This window comes from Oncorhynchus nerka, linkage group LG24 (assembly GCF_034236695.1).
Source record: "Oncorhynchus nerka isolate Pitt River linkage group LG24, Oner_Uvic_2.0, whole genome shotgun sequence".
Lineage (NCBI taxonomy): Eukaryota > Metazoa > Chordata > Actinopteri > Salmoniformes > Salmonidae > Oncorhynchus > Oncorhynchus nerka.
Window position 1 is genome coordinate 64,703,522 of NC_088419.1, and position 14,956 is coordinate 64,718,477.

Below are 14,956 nucleotides of genomic sequence, written 5' to 3' on the forward strand. Positions count from 1 at the left end.
TGATGTATATAGTTAGTAACACCGTGATGTATATAGTTAGTAACACCGTGATGTATATAGTTAGTAACACCATGATGTACTGTATATAGTTAGTAACACCATGATGTATATAGTTAGAAACACCATGATGTATAAAGTTAGTAACACCATGATGTATATAGTTAGTAACACCATGATGTACATAGTTAGTAACACCATGATGTATATTGTTAGTAACACCACGATTTATATAGTTAGTAACACCATGATGCATATTGTTAGTAACACAATTATGTATATAGTTAGTAACACCACAATGTATATTGTTAGTAACATAATGATATATTTAGTTAGTGGCACCATGATGTATATAGTTAGTAACACAATGATGTATATAGTTATTAACACCACAATGTTTATAGTTAGTAGCAGCATGATGTGTGTAGTTAGTAGAAGCTTGATGTGTGTAGTTAGAAACACCATGATGTATATAGTTAGTAGCACCGTAATGTATATAGTTAATAACACCATGATGTATATAGTCAGTAACAACCATGAGGTATATAGTTAGTAACACCACGATGTATATAGCTTGTAACACCATGATGTATATAGTTAGAAACACCATGATGTAGAAAGTTAGTAACACCATGATGTATATAGTTAGTAACACAATGATGTAAATAGTTAGTAACACCATGATGTATATAGTTATTAACACCACAATGTGTGTAGTTAGTAGAATCATGATATGTGTAGTTAGTAGAAGAATGATGTGTGTAGTTAGTAGCAACACATTGTTTGTAGTTTGAAACACCATGATGTATATAGTTAGTAGCACCATGATGTATATAGTTAGTAACACCATGATGTATATTGTTAGTAACAGTATGATGTATATAGTTAGTAACACCGTGATGTATATAGTTAGTAACACCGTGATGTATATAGTTAGTAACACAATAATGTATATAGTTAGTAACACCGTGATGTATATAGTTAGTTACACCATGATGTACATAGTTAGTAACACCATGATGTATATTGTTAGTAACACCATGATGTATATAGTTTGTAACACCATGATGTATATAGTTAGTAACACCATGATGTACTGTATATAGTTAGTAACACCATGATGTATATAGTTAGAAACACCATGATGTATAAAGTTAGTAAAACCATGATGTATATAGTTAGTAACACCATGATGTACGTAGTTAGTAACACCATGATGTATATTGTTAGTAACACCATGATGTATATAGTTAGTAACACCGTGATGTATATAGTTAGTAACACCGTGATGTATATAGTTAGTAACACCATAATGTATATAGTTAGTAACACCGTGATGTATATAGTTAGTTACACCATGATGTACATAGTTAGTAACACCATGATGTATATTGTTAGTAACACCATGATGTATATAGTTAGTATCAGCATGATGCATATAGTTAGTAACATTGTGATGTATATAGTTAGTAACACCATAATGTATATAGTTTGTAACACCATGATGTATATAGTTAGTAACACCATGATGTACTGTATATAGTTAGTAACACCATGATGTATATAGTTAGAAACACCATGATGTATAAAGTTAGTAAAACCATGATGTATATAGTTAGTAACACCGTGATGTATATAGTTAGTAACACCGTGATGTATATAGTTAGTAACACCACGATTTATATAGTTAGTAACACCATGATGCATATTGTTAGTAACACAATGATGTATATAGTTTGAAACACCATGATGTATATAGTTAGTAGCACCATTATGTATACAGTTAGTAACACCATGATGTATATAGTTAGTAGCACCATGATGTATATAGTTAGTAGCACCATGATGTATAAAGTTAGTAACACCGTGATATATATAGATAGTAACACCACAATGTATATTGTTAGTAACATCATGATATATATAGTTAGTGGCACCATGATGTATATAGCTAGTAACACCATGATGTATATAGTTAGAAACACCATGATGTAGAAAGTTAGTAACACCATGATGTATATAGTTAGTGGCACCATGATGTATGTAGCTAGTAACACCATGATGTATATAGTTAGAAACACCATGATGTAGAAAGTTAGTAACACCATGATGTATATAGTTAGTAACACTATAATGTATATAGTTTGTAACACCATGATGTATATAGTTAATAGCACCATTATGTATACAGTTAGTAACACCATGATGTATATAGTTAGTAGCACCATGATGTATATAGTTAGTAACACCATGATGTATAAAGTTAGTAACACCGTGATATATATAGATAGTAACACCACAATGTATATTGTTAGTAACATCATGATATATATAGTTAGTGGCACCATTATGTATATAGCTAGTAACACCATGATGTATATAGTTAGTAACACCATAATGTATATAGTTAGTAACACCATGATATATTTAGTTAGTAACACCACAATGTATATTGTTAGTAACATAATGATATATTTAGTTAGTGGCACCATGATGTATATAGTTAGTAACACAATGATGTATATAGTTATTAACACCACAATGTTTATAGTTAGTAGCAGCATGATGTGTGTAGTTAGTAGAAGCTTGATGTGTGTAGTTAGAAACACCATGATGTATATAGTTAGTAGCACCGTAATGTATATAGTTAATAACACCATGATGTATATAGTCAGTAACAACCATGAGGTATATAGTTAGTAACACCATGATGTATATAGTTAGAAACACAATGATGTATATAGTTAGTAACACCACGATGTATATAGCTTGTAACACCATGATGTATATAGTTAGAAACACCATGATGTAGAAAGTTAGTAACACCATGATGTATATAGTTAGTAACACGATGATGTAAATAGTTAGTAACACCATGATGTATATAGTTATTAACACCACAATGTGTGTAGTTAGTAGAATCATGATATGTGTAGTTAGTAGAAGAATGATGTGTGTAGTTAGTAGCAACACATTGTTTGTAGTTTGAAACACCATGATGTATATAGTTAGTAGCACCATGATGTATATAGTTAGTAACACCATGATGTATATTGTTAGTAACAGTATGATGTATATAGTTAGTAACACCATGATGTATATAGTTAGTAACACCGTGATGTATATAGTTAGTAACACCGTGATGTATATAGTTAGTAACACAATAATGTATATAGTTAGTAACACCGTGATGTATATAGTTAGTTACACCATGATGTACATAGTTAGTAACACCATGATGTATATTGTTAGTAACACCATGATGTATATAGTTAGTAACATTGTGATGTATATAGTTAGTAACACCATGATGTATATAGTTTGTAACACCATGATGTATATAGTTAGTAACACCATGATGTACTGTATATAGTTAGTAACACCATGATGTATATAGTTAGAAACACCATGATGTATAAAGTTAGTAAAACCATGATGTATATAGTTAGTAACACCATGATGTACGTAGTTAGTAACACCATGATGTATATTGTTAGTAACACCATGATGTATATAGTTAGTAACACCGTGATGTATATAGTTAGTAACACCGTGATGTATATAGTTAGTAACACCATAATGTATATAGTTAGTAACACCGTGATGTATATAGTTAGTTACACCATGATGTACATAGTTAGTAACACCATGATGTATATTGTTAGTAACACCATGATGTATATAGTTAGTATCAGCATGATGCATATAGTTAGTAACATTGTGATGTATATAGTCAGTAACACCATAATGTATATAGTTTGTAACACCATGATGTATATAGTTAGTAACACCATGATGTACTGTATATAGTTAGTAACACCATGATGTATATAGTTAGAAACACCATGATGTATAAAGTTAGTAAAACCATGATGTATATAGTTAGTAACACCGTGATGTATATAGTTAGTAACACCGTGATGTATATAGTTAGTAACACCACGATTTATATAGTTAGTAACACCATGATGCATATTGTTAGTAACACAATGATGTATATAGTTAGTAACCCCATGATGTATATTGTTAGTAACACCACGATTTATATAGTTAGTAACACCGTGATGTATATAGTTAGTAACACCGTGATGTATATAGTTAGTAACACAATAATGTATATAGTTAGTAACACCGTGATGTATATAGTTAGTTACACCATGATGTACATAGTTAGTAACACCATGATGTATATTGTTAGTAACACCATGATGTATATAGTTAGTAACATTGTGATGTATATAGTTAGTAACACCATGATGTATATAGTTTGTAACACCATGATGTATATAGTTAGTAACACCATGATGTACTGTATATAGTTAGTAACACCATGATGTATATAGTTAGAAACACCATGATGTATACAGTTAGTAAAACCATGATGTATATAGTTAGTAAAACCATGATGTACGTAGTTAGTAACACCATGATGTATATTGTTAGTAACACCATGATGTATATAGTTAGTAACACCGTGATGTATATAGTTAGTAACACCGTGATGTATATAGTTAGTAACACCATAATGTATATATTTAGTAACACCGTGATGTATATAGTTAGTTACACCATGATGTACATAGTTAGTAACACCATGATGTATATTGTTAGTAACACCATGATGTATATAGTTAGTAGCAGCATGATGCATATAGTTAGTAACATTGTGATGTATATAGTTAGTAACACCATGATGTATATAGTTTGTAACACCATGATGTATATAGTTAGTAACACCATGATGTACTGTATATAGTTAGTAACACCATGATGTATATAGTTAGAAACACCATGATGTATAAAGTTAGTAAAACCATGATGTATATAGTTAGTAACACCGTGATGTATATAGTTAGTAACACCGTGATGTATATAGTTAGTTACACCATGATGTACATAGTTAGTAACACCATGATGTATATTGTTAGTAGCACCATGATGTATATAGTTAGTAGCAGCATGATGCATATAGTTAGTAACATTGTGATGTATATAGTTAGTAACACCATGATGTATATAGTTAGTAACACCATGATGTACTGTATATCGTTAGTAACACCATGGTGTATATAGTTAGTAACATTGTGATGTATATAGTTAGTAACACCATGATGTATATAGTTAGTAGCACCATGATGTATATAGTTAGTAACACCATGATGTACATAGTTAGTAACACCATGATGTATATTGTTAGTAACACCACAATTTATATAGTTAGTAGCACCATTATGTATATAGCTAGTAACACCATGATGTATATAGTTAGTAACACCATAATGTATATAGTTAGTAACACCATGATATATATAGTTAGTAGCACCATGATGTATATAGTTAGTAACGTCATGATGTATATAGTTAGTAACACCATGATGTATATAGTTAGTAACACCGTGATATATATAGTTAGTAACACCGTGATGTATATAGTTAGTAACACAATAATGTATATAGTTAGTAACACCGTGATGTATATAGTTAGTTACACCATGATGTACATAGTTAGTAACACCATGATGTATATTGTTAGTAACACCATGATGTATATAGTTAGTAACATTGTGATGTATATAGTTAGTAACACCATGATGTATATAGTTTGTAACACCATGATGTATATAGTTAGTAACACCATGATGTACTGTATATAGTTAGTAACACCATGATGTATATAGTTAGAAACACCATGATGTATAAAGTTAGTAAAACCATGATGTATATAGTTAGTAACACCATGATGTACGTAGTTAGTAACACCATGATGTATATTGTTAGTAACACCATGATGTATATAGTTAGTAACACCGTGATGTATATAGTTAGTAACACCGTGATGTATATAGTTAGTAACACCATAATGTATATAGTTAGTAACACCGTGATGTATATAGTTAGTTACACCATGATGTACATAGTTAGTAACACCATGATGTATATTGTTAGTAACACCATGATGTATATAGTTAGTATCAGCATGATGCATATAGTTAGTAACATTGTGATGTATATAGTCAGTAACACCATAATGTATATAGTTTGTAACACCATGATGTATATAGTTAGTAACACCATGATGTACTGTATATAGTTAGTAACACCATGATGTATATAGTTAGAAACACCATGATGTATAAAGTTAGTAAAACCATGATGTATATAGTTAGTAACACCGTGATGTATATAGTTAGTAACACCGTGATGTATATAGTTAGTAACACCACGATTTATATAGTTAGTAACACCATGATGCATATTGTTAGTAACACAATGATGTATATAGTTAGTAACCCCATGATGTATATTGTTAGTAACACCACGATTTATATAGTTAGTAACACCGTGATGTATATAGTTAGTAACACCGTGATGTATATAGTTAGTAACACAATAATGTATATAGTTAGTAACACCGTGATGTATATAGTTAGTTACACCATGATGTACATAGTTAGTAACACCATGATGTATATTGTTAGTAACACCATGATGTATATAGTTAGTAACATTGTGATGTATATAGTTAGTAACACCATGATGTATATAGTTTGTAACACCATGATGTATATAGTTAGTAACACCATGATGTACTGTATATAGTTAGTAACACCATGATGTATATAGTTAGAAACACCATGATGTATACAGTTAGTAAAACCATGATGTATATAGTTAGTAAAACCATGATGTACGTAGTTAGTAACACCATGATGTATATTGTTAGTAACACCATGATGTATATAGTTAGTAACACCGTGATGTATATAGTTAGTAACACCGTGATGTATATAGTTAGTAACACCATAATGTATATATTTAGTAACACCGTGATGTATATAGTTAGTTACACCATGATGTACATAGTTAGTAACACCATGATGTATATTGTTAGTAACACCATGATGTATATAGTTAGTAGCAGCATGATGCATATAGTTAGTAACATTGTGATGTATATAGTTAGTAACACCATGATGTATATAGTTTGTAACACCATGATGTATATAGTTAGTAACACCATGATGTACTGTATATAGTTAGTAACACCATGATGTATATAGTTAGAAACACCATGATGTATAAAGTTAGTAAAACCATGATGTATATAGTTAGTAACACCGTGATGTATATAGTTAGTAACACCGTGATGTATATAGTTAGTTACACCATGATGTACATAGTTAGTAACACCATGATGTATATTGTTAGTAGCACCATGATGTATATAGTTAGTAGCAGCATGATGCATATAGTTAGTAACATTGTGATGTATATAGTTAGTAACACCATGATGTATATAGTTAGTAACACCATGATGTACTGTATATCGTTAGTAACACCATGGTGTATATAGTTAGTAACATTGTGATGTATATAGTTAGTAACACCATGATGTATATAGTTAGTAGCACCATGATGTTTATAGTTAGTAACACCATGATGTACATAGTTAGTAACACCATGATGTATATTGTTAGTAACACCACAATTTATATAGTTAGTAGCACCATTATGTATATAGCTAGTAACACCATGATGTATATAGTTAGTAACACCATAATGTATATAGTTAGTAACACCATGATATATATAGTTAGTAGCACCATGATGTATATAGTTAGTAACGTCATGATGTATATAGTTAGTAACACCATGATGTATACAGCTAGTAACACCATGATATATATAGTTAGTAGCACCATTATGTATATAGCTAGTAACACCATAATGTATATAGTTAGTAACACCATGATATATATAGTTAGTAGCACCATGATGTATATAGTTAGTAACGTCATGATGTATATAGTTATTAACACCACAATGTGTGTAGTTAGTAGCAGCATGATGTGTGTAGATAGTAGAAGCATGATGTGTGTAGTTAGTAGCACCACATTGTGTGTAGTTTGAAACACCATGATGTATATAGTTAATAGCACCATGATTTATATAGTTAGTAACACCATGATGTAGAAAGTTAGTAACACCATGATGTATATAGTTAGTAGCACCATGATGTATAAAGTTAGTAACACCGTGATATATATAGATAGTAACACCACAATGTATATTGTTAGTAACATCATGATATATATAGTTAGTGGCACCATGTTGTATATAGCTAGTAACACCATGATGTATATAGTTAGAAACACCATGATGTAGAAAGTTAGTAACACCATGAGGTATATAGTTCGTAACACCACAATGTATATAGTTAGTAACACCATGATGCATATAGTTAGTAACACCATGATGTATATAGTTAATAGCACCATGATGTATATAGTTAGTAACACAATGATGTATATAGTTATTAACACCACAATGTTTATAGTTAGTAGCAGCATGATGTGTGTAGATAGTAGAAGCTTGATGTGTGTAGTTAAAACACCATGATGTATATAGTTAGTAGCACTATTATGTATATAGTTAGTAACACCGTGATGTATATACTTAATAACACCATGGTGTATATAGTTAGTAACAACCATGATGTATATAGTTAGTAACACCATGATGTATATAGTTAGTAGCACCATGATGTATATAGTTAGTAACACCATGATGTATATTGTTAGTAACAGTATGATGTATATAGTTAGTAACACCATGATGTATATAGTTAGTAACACCGTGATGTATATAGTTAGTAACACCGTGATGTATATAGTTAGTAACATTGTGATGTATATAGTTAGTAACACCATGATGTATATAGTTTGTAACACCATGATGTACGTAGTTAGTAACACCATGATGTATATTATTAGTAACACCATGATGTATATAGTTAGTAACACCGTGATGTATATAGTTAGTAACACCGTGCTGTATATAGTTAGTAACACCATAATGTATATAGTTAGTAACACCGTGATGGATATAGTTAGTTACACCATGATGTACATAGTTAGTAACACCATGATGTATATTGTTAGTAACACCATGATGTATATAGTTAGTAGCAGCATGATGCATATAGTTAGTAACATTGTGATGTATATAGTTAGTAACACATGATGTATATAGTTTGTAACACCATGATGTATATAGTTAGAAACACCATGATGTATAAAGTTAGTAAAACCATGATGTATATAGTTAGTAACACCATGATGTACGTAGTTAGTAACACCATGATGTATATTGTTAGTAACACCATGATGTATATAGTTAGTAACACCGTGATGTATATAGTTAGTAACACCGTGATGTATATAGTTAGTAACACCATAATGTATATAGTTAGTAACACCGTGATGTATATAGTTAGTTACACCATGATGTACATAGTTAGTAACACCATGATGTATATTGTTAGTAACACCATGATGTATATAGTTAGTAACACCATGATGTACTGTATATAGTTAGTAACACCATGATGTATATAGTTAGAAACACCATGATGTATAAAGTTAGTAAAACCATGATGTATATAGTTAGTAACACCGTGATGTATATAGTTAGTAACACCGTGATGTATATAGTTAGTTACACCATGATGTACATAGTTAGTAACACCATGATGTATATTGTTAGTAGCACCATGATGTATATAGTTAGTAGCAGCATGATGCATATAGTTAGTAACATTGTGATGTATATAGTTAGTAACACCATGATGTATATAGTTAGTAACACCATGATGTACTGTATATCGTTAGTAACACCATGGTGTATATAGTTAGTAACATTGTGATGTATATAGTTAGTAACACCATGATGTATATAGTTAGTAGCACCATGATGTATATAGTTAGTAACACCATGATGTACATAGTTAGTAACACCATGATGTATATTGTTAGTAACACCACAATTTATATAGTTAGTAGCACCATTATGTATATAGCTAGTAACACCATGATGTATATAGTTAGTAACACCATAATGTATATAGTTAGTAACACCATGATATATATAGTTAGTAGCACCATGATGTATATAGTTAGTAACGTCATGATGTATATAGTTAGTAACACCATGATGTATACAGCTAGTAACACCATGATATATATAGTTAGTAGCACCATTATGTATATAGCTAGTAACACCATAATGTATATAGTTAGTAACACCATGATATATATAGTTAGTAGCACCATGATGTATATAGTTAGTAACGTCATGATGTATATAGTTATTAACACCACAATGTGTGTAGTTAGTAGCAGCATGATGTGTGTAGATAGTAGAAGCATGATGTGTGTAGTTAGTAGCACCACATTGTGTGTAGTTTGAAACACCATGATGTATATAGTTAATAGCACCATGATTTATATAGTTAGTAACACCATGATGTAGAAAGTTAGTAACACCATGATGTATATAGTTAGTAGCACCATGATGTATAAAGTTAGTAACACCGTGATATATATAGATAGTAACACCACAATGTATATTGTTAGTAACATCATGATATATATAGTTAGTGGCACCATGTTGTATATAGCTAGTAACACCATGATGTATATAGTTAGAAACACCATGATGTAGAAAGTTAGTAACACCATGAGGTATATAGTTCGTAACACCACAATGTATATAGTTAGTAACACCATGATGCATATAGTTAGTAACACCATGATGTATATAGTTAATAGCACCATGATGTATATAGTTAGTAACACAATGATGTATATAGTTATTAACACCACAATGTTTATAGTTAGTAGCAGCATGATGTGTGTAGATAGTAGAAGCTTGATGTGTGTAGTTAAAACACCATGATGTATATAGTTAGTAGCACTATTATGTATATAGTTAGTAACACCGTGATGTATATACTTAATAACACCATGGTGTATATAGTTAGTAACAACCATGATGTATATAGTTAGTAACACCATGATGTATATAGTTAGTAGCACCATGATGTATATAGTTAGTAACACCATGATGTATATTGTTAGTAACAGTATGATGTATATAGTTAGTAACACCATGATGTATATAGTTAGTAACACCGTGATGTATATAGTTAGTAACACCGTGATGTATATAGTTAGTAACATTGTGATGTATATAGTTAGTAACACCATGATGTATATAGTTTGTAACACCATGATGTACGTAGTTAGTAACACCATGATGTATATTATTAGTAACACCATGATGTATATAGTTAGTAACACCGTGATGTATATAGTTAGTAACACCGTGCTGTATATAGTTAGTAACACCATAATGTATATAGTTAGTAACACCGTGATGGATATAGTTAGTTACACCATGATGTACATAGTTAGTAACACCATGATGTATATTGTTAGTAACACCATGATGTATATAGTTAGTAGCAGCATGATGCATATAGTTAGTAACATTGTGATGTATATAGTTAGTAACACATGATGTATATAGTTTGTAACACCATGATGTATATAGTTAGAAACACCATGATGTATAAAGTTAGTAAAACCATGATGTATATAGTTAGTAACACCATGATGTACGTAGTTAGTAACACCATGATGTATATTGTTAGTAACACCATGATGTATATAGTTAGTAACACCGTGATGTATATAGTTAGTAACACCGTGATGTATATAGTTAGTAACACCATAATGTATATAGTTAGTAACACCGTGATGTATATAGTTAGTTACACCATGATGTACATAGTTAGTAACACCATGATGTATATTGTTAGTAACACCATGATGTATATAGTTAGTAGCAGCATGATGCATATAGTTAGTAACATTGTGATGTATATAGTTAGTAACACCATGATGTATATAGTTTGTAACACCATGATGTATATAGTTAGTAACACCATGATGTACTGTGTATATAGTTAGTAACACCATGATGTATATAGTTAGAAACACCATGATGTATAAAGTTAGTAAAACCATGATGTATATAGTTAGTAACACCGTGATGTATATAGTTAGTAACACCGTGATGTACTGTATATCGTTAGTAACACCATGATGTATATAGTTAGTAACATTGTGATGTATATAGTTAGTAACACCATGATGTATATAGTTTGTAACACCATGATGTATATAGTTAGTAACACCATGATGTATATAGTTAGAAACACCATGATGTATAAAGTTAGTAAAACCATGATGTATATAGTTAGTAACACCGTGATGTATATAGTTAGTAACACCGTGATGTATATAGTTAGTTACACCATGATGTACATAGTTAGTAACACCATGATGTATATTGTTAGTAGCACCATGATGTATATAGTTAGTAGCAGCATGATGCATATAGTTAGTAACATTGTGATGTATATAGTTAGTAACACCATGATGTATATAGTTAGTAACACCATGATGTACTGTATATCGTTAGTAACACCATGGTGTATATAGTTAGTAACATTGTGATGTATATAGTTAGTAACACCATGATGTATATAGTTAGTAGCACCATGATGTATATAGTTAGTAACACCATGATGTACATAGTTAGTAACACCATGATGTATATTGTTAGTAACACCACAATTTATATAGTTAGTAGCACCATTATGTATATAGCTAGTAACACCATGATGTATATAGTTAGTAACACCATAATGTATATAGTTAGTAACACCATGATATATATAGTTAGTAGCACCATGATGTATATAGTTAGTAACGTCATGATGTATATAGTTAGTAACACCATGATGTATACAGCTAGTAACACCATGATATATATAGTTAGTAGCACCATTATGTATATAGCTAGTAACACCATAATGTATATAGTTAGTAACACCATGATATATATAGTTAGTAGCACCATGATGTATATAGTTAGTAACGTCATGATGTATATAGTTATTAACACCACAATGTGTGTAGTTAGTAGCAGCATGATGTGTGTAGATAGTAGAAGCATGATGTGTGTAGTTTGAAACACCATGATGTATATAGTTAATAGCACCATGATTTATATAGTTAGTAACACCATGATGTAGAAAGTTAGTAACACCATGATGTATATAGTTAGTAGCACCATGATGTATAAAGTTAGTAACACCGTGATGTATATAGTTAGTAACACCGTGCTGTATATAGTTAGTAACACCATAATGTATATAGTTAGTAACACCGTGATGGATATAGTTAGTTACACCATGATGTACATAGTTAGTAACACCATGATGTATATTGTTAGTAACACCATGATGTATATAGTTAGTAGCAGCATGATGCATATAGTTAGTAACATTGTGATGTATATAGTTAGTAACACATGATGTATATAGTTAGAAACACCATGATGTATAAAGTTAGTAAAACCATGATGTATATAGTTAGTAACACCATGATGTACGTAGTTAGTAACACCATGATGTATATTGTTGTTAGTAACACCATGATGTATATAGTTAGTAACACCGTGATGTATATAGTTAGTAACACCGTGATGTATATAGTTAGTAACACCATAATGTATATAGTTAGTAACACCGTGATGTATATAGTTAGTTACACCATGATGTACATAGTTAGTAACACCATGATGTATATTGTTAGTAACACCATGATGTATATAGTTAGTAGCAGCATGATGCATATAGTTAGTAACATTGTGATGTATATAGTTAGTAACACCATGATGTATATAGTTTGTAACACCATGATGTATATAGTTAGTAACACCATGATGTACTGTGTATATAGTTAGTAACACCATGATGTATATAGTTAGAAACACCATGATGTATAAAGTTAGTAAAACCATGATGTATATAGTTAGTAACACCGTGATGTATATAGTTAGTAACACCGTGATGTACTGTATATCGTTAGTAACACCATGATGTATATAGTTAGTAACATTGTGATGTATATAGTTAGTAACACCATGATGTATATAGTTAGTAGCACCATGATGTATATAGTTAGTTACACCATGATGTACATAGTTAGTAACACCATGATGTATATTGTTAGTAACATCATGATATATATAGTTAGTGGCACCATGTTGTATATAGCTAGTAACACCATGATGTATATAGTTAGAAACACCATGATGTAGAAAGTTAGTAACACCATGAGGTATATAGTTAGTAACACCATGATGTACTGTATATCGTTAGTAACACCATGATGTATATAGTTAGTAACATTGTGATGTATATAGTTAGTAACACCATGATGTATATAGTTAGTAGCACCATGATGTATATAGTTAGTTACACCATGATGTACATAGTTAGTAACACCATGATGTATATTGTTAGTAACACCACAATTTATATAGTTAGTAGCACCATTATGTATATAGCTAGTAACACCATGATGTATATAGTTAGTAACACCATAATGTATATAGTTAGTAACACCATGATATATATAGTTAGTAGCACCATGATGTATATAGTTAGTAACGTCATGGTGTATATAGTTAGTAACACCATGATGTATATAGCTAGTAACACCATGATATATATAGTTAGTAGCACCATTATGTATATAGCTAGTAACACCATAATGTATATAGTTAGTAACACCATGATATATATAGTTAGTAGCACCATGATGTATATAGTTAGTAACGTCATGATGTATATAGTTATTAACACCACAATGTGTGTAGTTAGTAGCAGCATGATGTGTGTAGATAGTAGAAGCATGATGTGTGTAGTTAGTAGCACCACATTGTGTGTAGTTTGAAACACCATGATGTATATAGTTAATAGCACCATGATTTATATAGTTAGTAACACCATGATGTAGAAAGTTAGTAACACCATGATGTATATAGTTAGTAGCACCATGATGTATAAAGTTAGTAACACCGTGATATATATAGATAGTAACACCACAATGTATATTGTTAGTAACATCATGATATATATAGTTAGTGGCACCATGTTGTATATAGCTAGTAACACCATGATGTATATAGTTAGAAACACCATGATGTAGAAAGTTAGTAACACCATGAGGTATATAGTTCGTAACACCACAATGTATATATT